We start from the raw sequence: 21,380 nt of genomic DNA on the forward strand, positions 1-21,380 counted from the left end.
CTGTGAGATTTCAAACCCTCTATAATCTGGCTTTAAATGATTTACCTCATAGACTCTATAGTCTAACCCAATGGGCATCCCTGCTTGGGTCCATTACAAAACATTCAATCTCTCACCTTCACACTTTTGCCCAGAATTTGAAGAATGCTTGTAATGCTTTCCCTTCCATCAAAGCTCCCATCAAGTGCTACATCTTCCAGGAAAATGTTCCCTATTTTCTCCCACCCCACTATTAGTAATTTCTCTCCCACAGTCCTCTTTAGTTTCCTTTATTTACTTAGTAAGTATTTTGCATTTTCTATACACATCTTCAGTTTTGTGCCACCATTTCCATCATCCTGCCTTACAAAAGTATTTTTCAAGCTAAACGTCTTCCCCCTTTCAACTCATCATTAGATGGTACGATTTCTGAGCCCCTCACTATCCTACTTGCCCTCTGGGTCCCTTTTGGAAAAACATGATGAGCAGAGATGCACACAGTATCCAGGTGTAGCCTCTTATAACTCACTTATTTCAGTCATCTCCTACTCTTTGTGATCCCATTTGAAATTTTTTTGTCAAATATTTTGGAGTGCTTTGCCATTGCCTTCTCCAGCTCATTATATAAATGATGAAACTGAGGTAAACAGGGTTGAATGACTGGTCTAGGATCATACAGCTACTAAGTTTCTGAGGCTAGATTTGAACTCAGTTCATCCTGACTCTATTCCTGATTTTTTTATCTACTATGCCACCTAGCATTCTCTTTCCTAGTGACCTGCCCAAAACCAGAGGAAGAGGTTTTTTTGTTTGTTTGTTACTTTTCTGCCTAGCATCCTCATCTCTTAACTATTCCTATGTAAGGAAGCTTCCTACTTAGTAGAAGAATTAGCCTGGCCCCTCAAAGTGTACTAAACAGCTCTTCTCTGAGGCATTTACAACTATTCCTAATCCAAAGTTCCCAGTGATTCCACTGGAATACATTTTTCAGAAATAAATTTCTGGGAGTGAGTAAATGAATCTATTTTAAGATACATTGTAATGAGAGCAACTCTAAAAATCCATTCTTTGAGCCAATCATTTTACTTTTCCAGGGGCATCAGTTTACTAATTTGTAAAAGGAGAGAGGCTTAAACCAGTGTATGGCTAAGGTCTTTACCAGCTCTTACATTCTAGGATTCTGGGTATCTTCACAGGCACTTGAATGGAGGACATATTTAGTAAATGTTTATTGATTTGAATTGAATTATACTTTGGATATTCTCATTTAGAACTCTCTCTGTATCAAAGGATGCAATTAAGACATTTTTAAAAATCATTGCAATCATTAGCATGATTTCCATTGAAAACAAGAACCCTGCAGCAATGAGCCTCAAGGCATGCAAAACTTAAGATATTAACTTCAAAGCAATGCTAAAGTTTTAATTTTTTTTTGTGCTAACATTGACAACTTTGCCCCTAGAATAATAGAAAGCTTGACAGTTTAAATCATCATATAGGACTGTTCCTATCTCTTCAACAAAATGAAATTACTAAAGTCCCTTTTTGCAAAAACACTCAAAGATAAAAATGATGACTATTTTAAAAATTGCCCCCAAAATATAGACATGTTAATCCATTGTATCTTATCATTCTTATTTTCTATTTTGTATTCTTTGGTGGATGGATATGAGGTCAAAGATTCAAACAAAGAATTGTAGAATAATAATAGACTTAGAACCTGAGAGATAGCCTGGCCAGGAACCAGCATTCAGAGTAGACAATTGTCATAATCCATGATTAATTAAATTAAAAAATTGGCAAAATGTTCCCATATCAAATAATTACTAGAATTACTAGAAAATTTGGGGAAATGATAGATACACATATCTATAAAAGTATGTGTGTATATGATGTCCATTGGGATTTCCAATGCATATGTATCACTACATGTGTGTATATTTATATAGGCACATATTTATGTATATGTATATAAATGTCTATATATTAATTCTCATATGAATTAATATATCCATTCTCAGATAGAAAGGTAGCTAGATAAATGAGCATTCTGGAACCTGTGTATCATTACAAAATTACAGAATCCCCAAAACTGAATTTGGAGGCATCCTAGTTTAATCCTTAAGTGAACAAGAATAAATAAAAATTTATTTTTTTTCAGCATGTCCCATCACATTGGAAATTCTATCTGTAGATCTATGACTGTCTTTGCTTTTTCATTTTTATCCTCCAGGAATTGACATAATACTTAGAATATAGTAAGACATAATTGAAGGCATTTTTTTTCATTAAGGAAATATGTTAGAGGCAAGTAAGAAATTGGAAGATAGGGAATTAACCTGTAATTTCATTGGCATAAGAGATTCCAAGATAAGGACACTTTGTATGGTAATAGAAGTCAGAAGCTTCTCTGCAACTTATGGCCTTAGAGAATTGCCTAGACCACTGATGACTTGTCCAGGATCACATAGCTATCATGTCAGAGATGAGACGAACACTTGTCTTCTTTGTCCCATGGTCATCTCTTCCTCCATGACATTATATTGTCTCCCATAGGAAGATTAAACAGTAAATATTACACAAAATAAAATCACTATATAAGAACAAAATATTGGATAATCTTGTTTCTCTTACATTTCTGAATTACTTAAATGAATGATAATGAAAGTTAAAAATGAATACTAATTTATGACAAATACATATTTAGACATTTTTTTAAATACAGTATTGGCACATGTAGTCAGTGAAATGGTGATTAAAAATGGTGAAAACAAGAGAAAACATATTTCAAACAGATCTTTAACCAGTGGAGGTAAATCTGGGCTTTTACTGTGAATATTGATATTTATGGGCATTACCTGTGGTTTTACACCTTCTTTTGTAGAACCTAAGATTTCCATTCTTGTAACAAGAATAATTCGTTAAAATAGCAAGCTCCCAGATGGTATACTTCATCTCCTTAATGGTCACACACTAGATAAATTCCAACTCGCAGATTTATCCAGAACCTTCTATGTGAATAGATAAACAAAGCAAAGAGGCCTTTGCTATAAAGTATTTTCATTCCTCATTCTTAAGGACTTACAATCCTGGCCTATTCTCCATTTCTTGGGGTCAATGTTTTAGCACTTCACTATCCCTACCACTAAATTTCTCCTTTTTCCCCATCCTAAATTCTTTCATTCCAAGAGCAAGATATTCTTTCCAAGCTCATCTCCTTCTTGAACCCATTCTGTCTTGAGAAGTTGAATTGATGTTACCTTTCTTTCTGCTTGCCCCAGATGTATTTGTGGGGGTTCTGCCTCTGTTTTTCACGTTGAATTACAATTATTGCTTCTTTTTAAAAACCTACAAAAGATCTTGGAATAATTTTCTCCCATTAAAACATACCTGTCTTTTTAAAAAAAAAAGAAGTCTTTTAATGTTTTATTTTTGTTAAATTGGACCCTTTAATTGAGGTGCAATTTTTCCTGTTTAATCATTTTTGTAGATTAATAGTTTTGAAAGGGATCATAAAGAATGATTCAGTTAATCATCTTGCCTTAAACTATTCCCCCCAAAATGATATGTTTTCACCTCAATTCAATAAATATTCATTTAATACTCATGCCCCCCTCAACGGCCACATAATCATAGAATGTCAGAAATGGAGAGACCTCAAATTTCTCTCTTTACTCTAAAGATAAAAATTAAATTTGGAACATCTAGGTGGCTCTGTGGATAGAGAATCAAGCCTAGAGAAGAAAGGTCCTAGGTTCAAATGTGGCCTCATGTACTTGCCAGGTATGTGACCCTGGGCAAATCATTTAACACCCTGTCCTAGTCCTAAATGCTCTTCTGTCCTGGAACCAATACAATGTATGGATTTCAACATGGAAGTAAAAGATTAAAAAAAAACAAAAAAACAAAAAGAAGAGTGCCCTTCTCTAATTCCGAATATCGAGGAGAGAGCTATGATGAATCACCCATTTGGAAATTCAAAAGGATTATTCAGAATGTTATCAGAATATTCCATATAATAATTTCCCACTATCCCATAGAATAAAGACCATGCTTCATTGTTGGGTTCAAATATAAATTGGTTAGCTATAAGTAGTCATGGAACACATTATAGGCCCATAGTTCCAATAAATTAATCACCTTTAGGCCCCTGATGATAGGAAGCACAGAGGCAATTTTTGGCCATTAAAAGTCTCATGCACATTCCAATTTGGTCAATTATACTGATTAATGATACAAAAGAAAAATAATGAAAAACATATACAAATGTTAACAAATAGTTAAAAGGCATTTGGTAGCAAAGAGTATCTGTGTGTGACAATCTTCTGAGATCACTCCTAATCCCCAACTGGTCAACATGGAATTGTTATGTGAACATATTTTAGGAATTTATCCCAAAGAAAAGGCTCTCTATTAGTGTCATTGACAAAGCTAATTGGTACATTTCTCCTCTCAGAACTACCAGAGATAGAATGTGATGTAGACAAAGATGACTTGATAGAGAATTCACTGATTTCAGAGAGAAAAAAATATATATGACAACACATGGTTTGCTTTTTTTTCTCTTTAGTCAAGAAAAACACAAAAGCAGTTCTTGTGAATGAGAGGGATAGGTGCTCACGTGTCCTTAAGGCTAAGGACTCTTTCAGATTTGCAACATATAAGGGGGGATCTGATTGAAAAAAATCTTTTTTTCTAGCTTAAAAAAAACCCATGGTTTTTCTAGTCTAAAGAAATAGACATAAAAGGCTGTAAGAAACCTCAAAAGACTTCTTAGACCTCAAATAAATCATCAAAATAGTTTTGGTAAGAACTAGCTCTAAGGGAATCAGAAACATATGGATTGGGAAAATTTCCTTGAGGCCAAACTCATTTGGGGTTCTGATGAATTTAAAACATTTGAAAAATCACTTGAAAGGCTTGTGTTGAATCTAAAACAAATCTAATTCTTACTAAAACCAATTAGAAAATAGCAATTCAGTGATAAATACTTTTGATATTTATTTTTCCTCTGAACAATTGAGTGCAAAATGTTTTTTCAAAGTGTAATTTTAGTGTAGGTAGAATGTTTATCAAGTAGATATCTTCTCATATCTAGGTTCCATTTTCAGATAATTAGGGAGGGGATTTATTTAGAGTTCATTTTTGATAATTCCTCATTTTCCAGATAGGGAAATTGAGGTCCAAAAGGTTTTGAAACTCATCCAGGTTAACAAAGCTCAAGAACAGCAGAGCTGGAGAGTAAAATTCCATCCTTCTGACTTGAAGTCCAATTACTTGAGCCTGATAGTTGCTGAGTTGAGAGTAACAAATGCTTAGCACAGTAATTGCTATATAGTGAGGACTTTAATATCCTTTTAAATTCAAACCAAAAATAGTAAATATGATCATTCTAGAACAATCGATAGTAGAATATCTTCATTTAACCTAGATAGAAATCACCTATTGTGTCTCATTAATTAGTTTTATATTAATTTATGAGGCAGATCTAGGATTCTATTGGTTTGGGGAACTCCTAGATTTTGGAACTCCCATTCCAATGAAAATCCATAGCTATATTACAATTTGTGTGGCACTGAGAGTCTAAGTAACTTGCCAACACAGCTAGTGTTTATCAGATGTGACTTAGACTCCGGGATTCAAAGACTGTCTCTATCCCCAATATCAAGGTAGCTTTCAAAATTGAATTTATTGGACAATAAGAAAAAATCTATTTTCTTCTTGTAGCATCTCTTTTGCATTACTCTTATCCTATTTAGCTTTTAGGTTGAAGCATTAGGTATGTAGGAGTATGGCCCTTGTCCTTACTCAGCAGCACACAATTGCCACCATGCAATTCTAAGAAACAAAAATATAATTTAGAAGTTCCTCTAGGTTCACACCAATAAATTTAAAACATTAACTATTGAAGAAGTAATTATCCAAGCAATGAAAAAAACCCAACAACAAAGAAAATATTTATTTCTTTCAAAAATGTAAAAAAAATGGGGACAACTGGGCGGCTCAGTGGATTGATTGAGAGCCAGGCCTAGAGACGGGAGGTCCTAGGTTCAAATCTGGATTCAGACACTTCCCAGCTGTGTGAACCTGGGCAAGTCACTTGACCCCCATTGCCTAACCCTTACCACTCTTCTGCCTTGGAGCCAATACACAGTAATTGACTCCAAGACGGAAGGTAAGGATTTTATAAAAAAAAATAATGTAAAAAGATGCAAAAGCATCAAAAGAAGAAGCCTTAAATTATAATGACAATTTGAATCCATTTCTCCAGAAATGACTCAAGAACTATCTAATCTACCAAATATATAGATTTTTCTAAGCCAAACAATCTTTAGGGGTCTCCTTTTATCAGAACCTAAACCAGTTACTACTTGTATGCACAAATTAGTTAAATTCTCTGGTCCTAAGTTTCTTTTTCTATAAACTCACAGCATTGGGCAATTTGTAATCTAAAGTAATCCCAGCTCTAAATCTGTGCTTCCATGACCTTCCAAATTACTTATCTTAAATTACTTGGTAACCATTCATAATTGGATTCATTCTATCATTTCTCTAAGAAAGAAGGGGGCACAATGATATTATCTTCACATACTAGATTCAGGTAGGCTTTTCTTAAGTCCATTATTTTGTCACCTAATATTTCTATTGTTGAATTTAGTTGTTCAGTCAATTAGTCATATCCAACACTTTGTGATACCCTTTAGTGTTTTCTTGTCAAAGATACTGTAGTAGTTTGCCTTTTCTTTCTCTGGTTCATTTTATAGATTAAGAAACTGAGGCAGACAGAGTTAAGTGACTTGTCCAGGATCACATAGTTAGTGTCTGAGGTTAGATCTGAATATAAGCCCTCCTGACTCCACAGCCCACACTCTATCCACTGTGCCACCTAGACCTTAGCCTTAGTTCCCCTTGTCAATGTCTAGAATCAAGAGCCTTTAAAAAGATGACATTTCCATTTCCCAGTTCAGGCAAAGCCAAGATGTTCAGCAACTCAGCTGAAGTCTCCCAACATTCCCCTCAGAACCATCTTAAAATAACTCCTTAAAACAAATTTTGGAGGTATGGAGACGACAAAAGGTTGGAGGAAGACATTTGTCTTTCTTAAGATAACTTAGCTAGTCAGTAGGAGAGGACTATATCACCAGAGTGGAAAAAAAAAAAACAGAATGTGGCTGGAGTGCCAGCACTGGTCCTTGGAGGCAGCTTCAATAGTAGCAACTTCAAGAGCTCTCAGCTCAGAGGTAGGATGGGGGTCAGGTAACTAACTGGTCAGAAAGAGATTACAAGGAACATTTTGCTCATACTGCATACAGTATAGCTGGGGATGAGTGACCAATCTACTGGCCATCCTCTATCCTGGGTCTCACTCTCAGGGTAGAGAAAAATAATAGTAATTGGTCATAAGGAAATATGAGACCTGATCACAGTTCCAAAGACAAGAAACATGCTAGCACTTGTGACTGCAGTGGAACAGAAGCCCTTGCTATATTAAAAAAATAGCATAAACCAGGAGAACAATGATAATACTTATCCCAGGATAATACCATTTGGGGACCATGAAAAAGTTGAAGACCTCACTCCCAGAACTAGCTCTGAAAACTGCATCATGAAAAAGACTGAAGGTTGATAAAATGCCTTCCAACTTTTAGGTGAACAGAGATCAACTTTAACAGAAAGTTTAAAGTCAAGAAATGGGCTAGGAAAATGAGAAAACCACAAGAAAAACAAAAGAAAAGTAAAAAAAAAAAACTTGACCATAGAAACCTACCATGGTGACAAGGAAAGCAAAGAAATAAAACCACAAGAAGACAACATTAAAACAGCTACATGCAAAGTCTTCAAGAAAAATACTAATTGGACCCATCACCAGCAAGAATTCCTTGAAGAACAAAGAGATAAGGTTGAGAGAGAAAAGTTTTGGGAAAAGAATGAGAATGATTCACTGGGATGAGGGGGAAGGAAGAGACTGAATGGGGAAATTTTTCTCACATAAAAATATAAAAGGAAGTATTTTTATAGTCAATTGGAAGTAGGCAGTGGTTGCATTTTACTCTCAACAGAATTGCCAAAAGTCAAAGTCCCAAAGCTGAAAACTCCAGTCACGAAAGGCCCAAAACTCCAAGTAGAAGTCAAAGTCTAAAAGCCCCAAGGAGCCATCCTCCAAAGAAGAAGTCCAAAGAAGAAGATCCAAGGAGCAGAGACTTCAAAGAAGAACTCCAAAGGAGAAACCTCAAAGAGAAGTGTCTTCAACAGGAAGTTCAGGACTTTTTATAGTCCTTTTTCCATGTCACTTCCTGTACCTTCTCCATTTTATGGGAACCAATCACAGTCTTTCAATTTGCGTAGCACTGCTGGGGAGGGGTGGGCAGTGGCCTCTGGAGTTGGTTGCTAAAGTTGCTAAAGGCCACTTTAGCAAGTGATTTGTGAACTCTCATACTCAGTGACTGGTAAGGTTCTAAGTAGGGTTACTTAATTTTTTGATTGATTAACTTAAAAGTTGCTGATTAATAGACAAAGAATTTGATTCACTCTTCACAAAGGAAATTCAGTCAGTAATCATAACTATAAAGGTGAATGGGATAAACTCATCTATGAAATAAAAATGGATGTCAAAATGGGATCAAAAATCTTAATCTACCAATATGTTGTTTATAACAGACAAAACTGAAATAGAAAGACACAGAGGGATTTAAAATTAAGGGTCAGAGCATAATCTCTTGTGCTTCAGCTGAAGTAAAATAAGACAAGAACAAAAATCATGATCTGAGAAAAAGCAAAAGTAAAAATAGACCCAATTGAGTTATTTAGAATCTATATTTTGATAAAAGATACCATAGATAATGAAGTAACATTTAAAAATACAAATATCCCAGACAAAGGTTTTGTTTTTCAAAAATATATGCAGCTAATTCAAATGATTAAAAAATGATAATCATTTCCTATTTGATAATAAGTGTTCTTGAAAAGTTAGTTTTCAAAAGAAGAATTCAAAGCTATTATAGTCATATAAAATGTTCTAAATCACTAATAATTAGAAACATTTAAATTAAAACAACTCTGAATTACCACCTAAAACCTATGAGAAATGGCAAATGCTGGAGGGGATCAGATAAAATAAGTACAAGATAAAACTATTTGAGGAGTTGTGAACTAGTCCAACCATTCTTGTGAACAATTTGGAATTATAACACAAGGGTTATAAAACTGTACATATCCTTTAATGCAGCAATACCATTACTAAGTCTGTACCCCAAAGATATCAAAAGAAAAAGGAAAAATATCTCTAAGTATGGAACTATTTATGCCTTTCTCACATAAGCTTTAATGGGCATCCTATAATAAACTACTGATTGATGCATTGATTAAATTTACTGAACATTTTTTTCTTTTTTTTAAATCTTTGATAATGAAATGACTCACTGAGCAGGAGATAAGACATATGTTCAGAAATAAATTTCTTAAAGAATAAAAATACATCAAAAATAAAATAAAAAATTTAAAAGGAAAATGTTGTGCCTTAGATCATATCCTACAAACATGTTGCATAACAGTCTTTATACAAAGATTTTTTAAATTCCTAATTTTCTTCCTTTAGACTGATGATCCGCTTTCTATTTGTCTCACTTAAACCATATTAATTTTCCCAGAAATTATATCTTCCCCGAGTTACAATTCCTACAAAGTAGGGTATCCAAATCATTTACATGAATTATCTAGGCTATGCCTGTGTTGCACAGAATGGGTGATGGATTCTCCCAAATTCCCAATACACAGAGCAGCATCAAGTTTGGTATGTATTACCATATGTATTACCATTATAAAGATGAGCCTTCCTTTCTGCACAAATGCCAGTCTATTCATTATGTCACTGCTCAGTTTAACATAGGTTAATTAAATGTCTTCTATATGCCAGTTGAGATACATGGTATAGGATATAAAATGTTGTCAGGAGAACCTCAGTTCACATTGTATTTCTTCAGTGCCTGTGTGACCTTGGGTAAGTCAACTTGGCTTCCCATTCCACTCTTTAAGACCATAAGGAATAGAAAGCTACTAAAATGTTAAATGGAATATCTCATAAAGAAGTCTGGATACCACTCTAATTATAGGTCCAGTTAAAAAAAACTAATTTTTAAATTCAATTTATTTTTAAAAAATTAAAAAAAACTAATAAATATATGTGTGGATATATAATTAGTTTTATATTTATATGTATATATATGTATATATATATATATACATATATATATATATATATATACTTGAGTTCTAATTCTGAATTATCTTGGCTTAGTGACATAGTGAAATATGTACCATATTTATAAAATGGCATGTGGAGGAGAGTGCTTGTCATCCAACTTACACATCTCTTCAGCTCAGGATTTCTGAACTCTAATGGATTATGCTGATCAGGTATAAGGATTAAGTTCAGAATTAATATAATGAAACATGAGAAGCAGGGGATGCACAGAGTTCCTAAGAAGAGTAAAGCAGCCAAGTTGGAAATTGATCAGACTAAAGATCACATGCTTATTATTATTGAGATCAGACCTGTGAGTATGGTCCTATATTTTTAGTCTGTGCAAGAGAGGGAAATAGATGTATAATAAAATAAAATAAAAAGGGGAAAAGTAGTAGATTTAATAATCTTAAGACCTTTCCAATTCATATGTCCTGTAATATTATTATTTGATTTTCATATGTCAGCATCCCTTTTAGACTGAACCAATTATTAGACCTAACTCTTAGGGAAATGTGTATTAGCCCTGGAACATCCTTAACATAACAAGGATCTTCTGGTCCATAATTAGCTCCTATTCCTATCACAAAGAAAACTTGTCATTTGTAGTACAACCAACTTTTGATAAGCTCTCAATGATTATTTTTTCCTGTTATATATTGCTCAAGTTTTCCAAAGTAATTCTAAGGGACTGAACTATTGGAGGAAAAAAAAGAGTGATGGAATGTTTGCTTTTGGGGATTTTTGGATGGATGTTTGAGTAAAATTAGAATAAGTTAAAATGTAGAAAAAACACAATTTGCCTCTTAATTTTAGTTCTTGCTCCCCAGAACGTGACTTTTCTTTTAAAAGTTGAAAGCATAACACAAACTTATTAAAATGACTCAAAAGAATTCTTGGCTCAAATGTTTCTTGAAAACAATATTTTGATTATTCAGTTGTGACTGATTCACAAACATATGGATAACATTATCTATTAAACACAAAAAAAATTCCTTAAAATTATGAGAATTCTCATTTAAAGGAAGAAAACCATTTGAGCTTTTATTGGTCCAGTTTAACAGGAAAATAAAAAGTGTAGATTAATTGAACTCAAAGCACAAATAAGTCTGCTATTGCTATAAAGCTGTCAGAGATGATTTCTGAAATCTGATTCATTTAAAGAATATTTTTCTTCGAGAATTTCATTGTGCTGATCCATGCGATTAGCCATAAAAACCTTCCCTATCTCCCTCAAAGGAAAATAATTTGAAATCAGGGACTACCAAAGCATTTTTCTCCCTTAAAAAATCACAAATAACAATACAAAATCAAGACCAAGTTGACCCTTCTGTATAAAAATCCATCATAAAGTTCCAGAATTGACTTTCTGTTCTTTTTGGAACACAAAGGATTAACCTTGTGCACAGCAAAACCACAGGTCATCTTATCATTAAATAGACTGAAAATAACTTCATTCTTCTCATCTTGACTATAACAAAACAAACAAAAGAAAACTATAACAGAGGCAGTGATACAAAAATTTACCACCTCATCCAAACAAAATCCAGATACCATAACTGGTAAAAACACCTACTTATCACACTCATTCTTCTGTCCTCTTTGTTCCTATTCTATCATTTATGGTAATCTCACATAGTGACTTAAAGAAAGAATACTTTTTTCTGAGTTGAATGCAATATACTATTAGAGCCAAGAAACCCAGATCCACAATAGGATTCAACATTAGTGAACAACCATGTACTTGATCAGTGTAATTGAATAAAAGACCAAATATGATATTGATATATACATATATATATACACTCTTCATCTTGAAAATAATATATATGTCCATATATATATTTTATATATTCTCACTCTTCTCATCTTGACAATAACATATATATAGTCAATAAAATGAAACCAAAAATCATTGAAATTAAGAACTCATTGATTTTTCTTAAAGAGTACAATTAATTTGTTTTTTAGGGATAGCTAAATTTATTTTAAATTCTGAGCCTGAAGATGCTGCTAATTGTGTTGGTGGGACTATAACATTTGTCTGGCTTTTTAAACCTAAGAAGTCCCTGGAACAAGAATGTTTCTCTAAGCAGGAGTGAATTCAAGGTTATGTCGTTCTGTGTGTGTGTGTGTGTGTATTGGGGGAGGGATGAGAGGGTAAAACAATTATAGCTGTTCTTGATATTCTGTGTTATATAGTCCTCTGGATGCTATAGGAAATATTTTTATATTCTATACTATAGAGCATAAATTCAACTTGAGGCAGATAGGCAGTAGAGTGGTTATGTTCTGTCTTCAAATCAAAACCTAAATTCAAATCCCACCTTAGACATTTCCTTCAACTTAGAAAGAGGATGATGATTAAACAGGACCAATGCAGTAATATTTGTAATGCCTTTTGCATAAAGTCTGCATATATTATATATTAATTTTTTTTTGCTTTCTGTAGTTTCTTGAAAGGGAAACATGCTGAAGAACTTCTTGATTTTTGTCTTTGGTAAACTCCAAAATGGAAATTATTAATAACTTCTTGATAGAAAAGAAGCACTTCTTAAGCACCTACTGGCAAATAGAGGGAGAAGAAATGGTAGGAGTTTCATATTTTTTTTATTCTTGGACCTAAAAGCCACTGCAGATGGTGACTGTAGTCAAGAAATTAAAAAGAACAGGTGGAACAGCAGGGTGGTTCAATGAATTGAGTCAAGCCTGTATACAAATAGGTGGTCCTGGGTTTAAATCTGACTTCAGACACTTCCTAGCTGTGTGACTCTGGACAACTCACTTAACCTCAATTGTCTGTTCCTTACTGCTTTTCTGCTTTTTGAAATCAGTACGCAATTTTGATTTTTAAATAAAATTTAAAATAAAATAATTTTAAAATTTAAATTCTTTAAAATAATATTTTATTTAAATAATAAATTTAAAAAATAAAAAATTCTTTCTCCTTGGATAAAATGCTATGGCACAATTTGAATAGTATACTAAAAAACAGAGACATCACCTTGACATCAAAGGTCTGTATAGTAAATAGCATTGGATGGTTATGAGAGGTGGAATGTGAAGAAGGCTGAGTACTGCTCAACCAACCCTTTTGAATTAGGATGTTACAGAATACTTTTGAGAGTCCCTTGTACAGCAGGGAGTTCCAATCAGTCAAAACCTAAAGAACCTATTTCATATTGTCTACTGAACAGATAAATACTGAAGCTGAAATATTTGGGTCATATAATGGAAAGACAAAACTTATTTTTTTTAAATGTCTTTGATGTTGGGGGAGATTGTAGGCAAAAAGAGAATGGGATAAGATGAATACATGGTGTAATGGAAGCAACAAACTTGAGTTTGTTGCCAGATTCTTAAGGATATAGTAGAAGGTAGGAAGGTCTGGTAGAAAGGACTTGGTAACAAGTTCTCATCTCTTGAGGAATAAAGAATCAAATATAAGAAGATAATATACATTGAAGAATTATGATGAGGGATAAAATTTGTTCCAGAGAGTCACAGGGATCGTTGCTATTCACCCTAAGGTAAGTTTATCGTCATGATTTTTCACAGAAGCAAAACTAAGAATTGTTTCTAGTACAAGAGATCAGCATTGGTGGGAAGGCAAGGCTCCTGAGGAAACATGGCAGACGACAAGATTTCTGAGGGTAAGTGCATGGGAGATATGGATTGACATAGAAAAGGCATAGTGAGTTGAATGAATTTATACATAGGAACCAATCAGAAGAACTGAGACAAAAGGCAGAGTTAGAAAGCTGAGTAGATTAATTCCTGTCTGTATTAGAGGATGGTCTCCTGACACCTGATGTATTGGATGCTACTTAGGGATATGGGAAAGGGTCAGAAAAGGAGGCAAGGTCACCAGAGGACATGGATGTGAAGCGTGTTCTGAGACTGGTTAAATACAGTTGGTTTAGTGAGATTGCAAGAATATAATTTGGATATAATGTTCATCTATGATTTATTAAATGTGGTGGAAACATTTATATATAATATGAAAGTATATATAAATGCATATATATATATATATAGTAAATAATGACAAATAATCATATTGGGAAGATATGAGTTCATCATGCTAATGGAGATCAGGGCAAGGCTGGCAGTGGTGACAGATTTCCCTACTGTGTTAATGGCATGCAGAGAATACCCTTTCTCCTCTCAGGAGAATCCAAGTGCCATAGCTCAGTGTGAGCTGTTGTATGAAGTATTTAGTACATTTGAGGAATGACAATTTTATTAACACCTGACAACTTGGCTAAATAGTTCTCCTCCAAGTGAACATGGCACCCTTTAATTGTTGTCTTTCCGCACTCTTGCTACATACTACTTAAAGGTTATCTAGACAATGACCCATCAGCAGTATATTAATCAATAATACTTTTTATGGAACATTTCTGAATTGGAAGACATCTTAATTGTTAGAGAAAAATGTCACATCAGTGACCTAAGTCATTTTCCTTTTCAAGTGAGATCTAATTCCCTCTGTCCTACTATTTATGAGTGTTTTTGTGTAGTTTCTGGAAGTAAGATTGCATTTATCTGTTTGCTTTTAAAAATTAAACAGAACTTGATATTTTGTCTTTTTTGAAAGTAACAGAAGTAAGTAAAATTATCCCAAGAGAGTTTATACATGAAAATTGGAAAGGTACAACAAACAATCACAAAATGAAATAGATGTGTATGTTTTTCTAAAGGAAACTACTTTATTATTGATTATAGTGGAGTTATCACATGTGGACTCTAAATCAAAATCCCTGAAGTGATGATATATTAGGGAAAGAAGGTGAAGATGACTAGGAAAATAAGACTAGATGGTGTATATGAAGAAATATGCACTGGACCTAACAGAAATTGGAAAATATTAAGGGACATATTTTTAATCAAAATGAAAAAAATATTATGGAAAATGAGAAAGAAAAAATGACTTATATTAGTATAGAGACAAGACAAACATGAAGAAGAGGGAGAGAGAAAATTACTTAAATATGCTCATACATTCTCATTTCTAAAAATTATTATGAAGACCACATGAGCATCAAAGTTCTTTCAAGAAAATATGATGAAAGATTAAGTAGACTTTTAAAAATGATTATTGTCATTTATGATATCTTCTTAATCATTCAACTGAGTGAAATTGTGCATGATGATCTAATGTTTATTGTTTGTGAATAATATGAATAATATGAAGTGATGTTGAATGGATAGGCCATAGAGTTATTCCAAAAGTATGATGGCAAATCTATGCCTCGCATGTCAAAGAGGGCATGCAGCACTGTAGCCCAACATAGTTTATTACTAGAAAGTCAGAGAGACTTGGGTGGAGCTGCTCCCTTCCACTTCTCCATTGTGCCTGATGACATTTTTTCACAACACCTGCCATTCTGTGCAGCAGCCAAATGGGAGCCCACAGGGAGTAAGTTGAGTGAGTCACAGGCAGCAGAACTGGAGGGGAGCAGAGTGCTCTGGTCACTCATTTTCCCCTTTCTACATGTGCTGAGGACATTCCTCACTTCACTCTCCCCTCTGCCCAGCAGCACAATGAGAGTTCTTTCTCTCTCCCCTATGTGGGGCAAGGAGGTGGGAAGGGTGCATGTGGCACTCAGTCTGGGGGAGGGGAGGAGCACAGCATATGGTCTCTAGGGAGGCAAGGGGCAAGGCATAATATGCAGTCTCTGAAAGGTTCATCATCATTTCTCTACAAGTATTTCTCTCTGTTAGATGAAAACTATAGATAATGTTAATCCAATGCTTTAAGAAAAAAAAAAGTAAAATGTGTTACATTTGAGGACTTTATCAGTCCTCCCAATGACTAAAAGTTGTACACTGAGCCAAACCAAAATATCTCTTTCATACCAATTTTCTTCTAGTGAAAGAAGTGTATAGTGATCAAGCTGTAGTCATGTAAATTTAAGAGAAAAACCATTTCTTAAGCAATGACTATGTGAAAATTCAAATATAAATAGAAAAATAGTAGTGGCTAAAAAAGAGCTTATACTGTAATTGGGGAAGATAATCCATAAAAGGAAGCTGGAGTGTGTGTCTGTGTACTCATGAGCCCACTCACCTATGAATGTGCACACTTCAGAAAGGTGGAAATGGAGAGCAGAATAAGAATAAGAATAAAGATTTAGAAAGTTAAGATCACTACTCCAGAGTGATGAAGACATGAGTGGCCTGGCAATTTTTTTAATGAAGGTTATTAAAAATAGTTTTATATGATAGTAATTGAATACTATCCTGCTATAAGAAATGATAAGCAAGATGATTTCAGAAAAAGCTAGGAAGACCTCCATGAACTGATGCAGAGTGAAATAAGCAGAACCAGGAGAACATTGTACATAGTAACAGCAATATTGTGGCATGATCAATTGTAAAAGACCTAGCTATTCTCAATGATACAGTGATACAAGATAATTCTGAAGGACTTATGCAACGAATGTTATCCATCTCCAAAGAAAGAACTATTAGAGTTGGAATGTAGATCAAAGCATACTATTTTTGGTTTAGTTTATTTGTGTTTTTATTTAGGGGTTTGGGTTTTACATGAATATTTCTTTACAACAATGACCAATATGGAAGTATGTTTTGCATGATAATACATGTATGACCCAGATCAGGGAATGGAGTGAGGGTAGCAGTTTGTATATTTTAATTTTGAAAAATATGTTAAAATTATAATTGGGAAAATAAAATATCTTTTAAAAATGAAAAAAAATGGAGGTTCTTGGAGGATCTAGGGCATCTTAGGGAGGAGACACAGATGCCCAGTGTATTTCTATTGTGAGAAGTGCAGGAGTGGAATGAATGAATATGGAGAGAATGTTTTTGTGGCATGATAGAGAAAGCCCGGTGAGTTATTACTGGAGCCCAAAAAATAAAGGGTTTGAGTTGAATTAACAGGATTTTTTCCACAACAGGAAAGATTTGTCCTGTTTTCCTATTAGTGTAATAGAAAAATAATCTAGGAGATATTTCTGATTGTAATAAATGAGATACTCTGGCATGACTAGAGAGATACTAGGGGAAACCTGAGGGTGCCAAGTTGTAATGGAGGTAGAGATACTTCTGAGAGATAGAAAGATACTACTAGAGGGGATACTCTGGGGTTGCTACTGATGATTAATAGATCAAGATATTTACTACCCTGCACCCTTCACCTCCCAGTTTTCCACTCATGCCCTCCTTCTCTCCTGCCTCCCTTCCCCTCCCCTTGTTAGTCAGCCACCCTTCTAAGTAATTCAAAAGTGAATTGTGAGGTTTAGAGTTACTCTTACTCTCTTTCTCAAGTAAGGAGGTTTATTGGGGAACACAAGGATGGAAGATGAGGTGAGATGGATGAGATTTCCCCTAATCTATAAGGAGGGTTAGGAGGATTTTAGGAAATACCAGTCCTGTCACAATTGTGACACAAGTCTGTCAAGGAGATGGGAGGACAACAGTTTAATCTTCTTTCTTCTTCCTTCAACTCAAATATCAAATATACCATCAGTTCTTCACACTCTAAGCCACCAACAAAAGTTCATGTCTTCTCAGCCTAGCTCCAGAAGTACCCCCTCCAAAAGGGTCCTTCAGCCTAGGACAGAAGCTAACAGGGGTCCAGTTCAGAGCTTCTTCCCCCTTCAGCCTGACTTGACTCTCCAACTGTCTTTCCTGGGAACATTCTAATTGGAATGTTCTTTTTTGATTGACAGCTGAGGTCCTTTATGTTGTCTTGCATGCATGAAATTCTCTCTTCCTTCATGCCTCTTCCACATTAGTGCTGCAAAAATGAAATGTTAGGGCACTGAAGACAACTGATAAAAGGATCTCATAATTATTATGTGGACCAAACACTTAAAGGTTCTTTGAAAATTTCTTAGATTTTATAATATATAAAACTATCAAATTTAATGTTAATTTGCAATATATACCATGTAATATTATTGTATGCTAAATTATATAAGTATAATTATATCATATATTTACAAATTAAAATTTATATTTTATGAAATATTCTGCTATAACTTATTCAGTAAGTGTATGTAGTCCTTTATGACAGAAAAGCTGATTTAATTGTTCATCCATTCATTGAGGTTTTGATTTTACTTTCTTAAGATGCTTCATAAACTTAGATGATGGGCATTTGAAAATGGATGCTTTCCTCTAATTTTTTTACATAAATTCACCCTTATTTTTATTAATAGAATTATACTGTATTTTTTCTTCCTGTAATTTACTATACATCATTTCTCAAGTGCTGACATCAAAACTTCAGAAATCAAGAGTATTCCCCAGGTAGGTACCTTACCAACTGAGATTTGCTTCTGAACTTGCCTCTATTATAGTGGAGTTCTCGATCTGGAGTTAGGTGGGAGCTTATTTGACTAATGATGCTTTTTTATCCTTGTTAACTACATGAGCCTGGGTAAGTAATCTGCTTCAGTTTCCTAATCTGTAAAAGGCAATAATGCTTTTAAATCCAACCTCACAGGGTCATCTGAGGTGATGGGGATTAAGTGCTTTGTAAATGTCATTTATTTTTCTCACTCTTCTCATCTTTCTCTGATGTGGTTTGGACAGAAATTGTCTTGGTAAAAGTCTTTATAATGCTATAACTCTTTTATATTTAATGTTCGATGGGCTATTGCACAGGGTAGATAAAAATGACTTTTATAGTTGAATAAAAATATTATAAGCTCCTCCACTGGAGGCTCACTAAAAGTTTCCTCAGTGCAGCTCCAGAAACCAATAATGCAAGTGTGATGCTAAGTCCATCCTTCTGTTCTCCCATGATCTTGAACTCCTCTAGTCAATTTAATGTCATTGCTGTTGCTTTTGGCCTTGTTGTATGACTATAAAGCATGAATCCCCAGGATCTCTGAAGGATCCAAATTTCTGATTACCCAAATGTTACTGAGTATTGTTAATAGTGTTTTGAGTATAAAAATATGTATTAAAGTACGAGTCAGTCATGTCATGACATTTAAGGACCACACATTGGCATTCTATATCAAGTACCATTCACAAAATATAAATAAAATAACAAAATAAGACCTCCAAAATATCAGGTAGATGCTCTATGAATTTGACAGATATAGGCAAGAATTATAAGGTGTGAATGGTTTCTATAAAAATTGCATACAATCCTATCAATAAAGCCATTTACTGTTATTATTCCCATTTGATAGGTAAGCAAACTAAGGCTAAAGGAAGTGAATTGATGTTCTGAGGTCAAGTAGTGAGTTCTGGAACCAGATTTTGGTTTTTAGTTTTGAATCCCAGCTCTTTCTGTTGCTAGGCACTCTCTTCTTTCTACTTCTCTGTACCACCTCTTGGGCAACAGTGAGAAACTATAATGAGCTAGCCTGGCAAGGGAATGACAGAATTTCAAGCCAGGATTTGCCTTAGAAAATAACTTTTTATAATTTTGCATGTAGTTTTTCTTTGTTGTTCTTGTATTAGGAAGGAGTAGGGCAGTGTATAATAGGAAAAAAGGCACAGAGATACTACACATTTTCCCATTTCAAATCTTTGAAAACTGGCAGTTTGAATCCCAGGGACTTCTTTTTAATTGGTGAAATACATTTTCTATTTTTACTTTAATTATTCAAAGCTTTTGACTTCAAATTTATTTAGACTATTTGTTTTCTACTATTCCATACCCTTGTCCCCCAAAGAATGCTAACAAAAGCTCTTTTTTTTAATGTTTTGCTTTCTTAGGCAGGTCAGGAAGAGTTCAGCTTTGGCAGATTATTCAGTTATAGTGTAGAAGTTAAATGTCTTTCACTTAAAGAAATGACCCTGCATTTTATATGTGAAAATCTTTTTTAAAGGACAATAATCTTTTTAAAAGAATGATTATTCTTATATAGGAGAAAATGCAAATGTAGAACAGAGAGATATTCATCTCAAGGTTTCACTTTTTTCCTGTGTCAATGTATGTTAGAGGACAAAGAAATAGGGAAATGATATAAGGTAACAAAAAGAAATGAATACTGCAAGATATCAGGAAAGCTATATTTAAATATAAAAAGAAGTAATGAAGGAATTAGAAGAAAAGGAAACAGTGCTGAAAAGCATCGTTCAGAATCAAGGAATCAAGATGGTGGAAGACTTACTAATGCCACATACTCTCTTTCTATACTTTGCAAAAATATTTCTCCTTCATTCAATTGCAGGCTCCTTGAGGTCTGGAACTATCTTTGACCTACTTAGCCTTTAGCATAGAGCCCGGCACATTGTAGATGCTTAATAAGTGTTTGTTGATTAATTAATTGAACTTCCAAAAGCAATCCTGAAGGATCAATACAAACACAAACAACAACAATTTTTAAACATAAAATGAAATTTACTCTAATCTTAGAGGATGTAAATGATTGGTTACAGATGCCCAGGTTATTACTGAATCACATCTTTGATTTTGTGTGCGGTGAGCACATGTTTTTGTTGGTGAGGCCAGGTGACCAACAGTTTAGAGGGAAAGTTAAAAATAAAAATGGTCAAATTGGGTTTAAGGCAAACATGTAAAAAGAGGAAGAATGAAAGATAAAATAATGAGAAGGAGGGAGAGGGAAATAATTGATTAATTAGGCTAAGTAGGTTATAAATATTTTCTTATTTGATCCCCAGAAGATTCCAGGGAGATATGTGTTATTATTAGTCCTATTTTCAGCTCAGGAATTTGAACAGAAGTTAAATAATTTGCCAGGAGTTAGATACCTAGAAAATGTCAAAGGCTATATTTGAACTCATTTTTTCCTGACTTCAGGCATGTTGTTCTATTCACTGTGTCACATAGCTCCTGACTTCCATTATTTCCATTAGTGGAGTTTCCACATTTGCCATAATTAAAATGATAAAATTAAAGAAAGCCACACTCCTCAAAGAGATGTTTAAACAATAAATGAGGACACAAAGACACTAGAGTTCCAGGTTGAAGAGTATGTGAAATTTATCACCTGGACAGGGGAGGGACCCCAGGAGTGGATTCCCAAGGAGAGAAGACTGGCTGGGAGAGCAGTGAGAGCCTCTCGGTCTTAAAAATTTGAAGAGAGAAGGTGGAAAAAGAATTTCTCCTGAGGGTTACCCACTTACCCTGCTGTCCAATGGAAATCCTTTCCCCCAATACTTCCCAATTGAAGGGACTTTCTGAAGAGAAACCTGAGCAGACTTT

The sequence above is a fragment of the Monodelphis domestica genome, chromosome 8, assembly GCF_027887165.1.
Source record: "Monodelphis domestica isolate mMonDom1 chromosome 8, mMonDom1.pri, whole genome shotgun sequence".
In the NCBI taxonomy this organism is placed as follows: Eukaryota; Metazoa; Chordata; class Mammalia; order Didelphimorphia; family Didelphidae; genus Monodelphis; species Monodelphis domestica.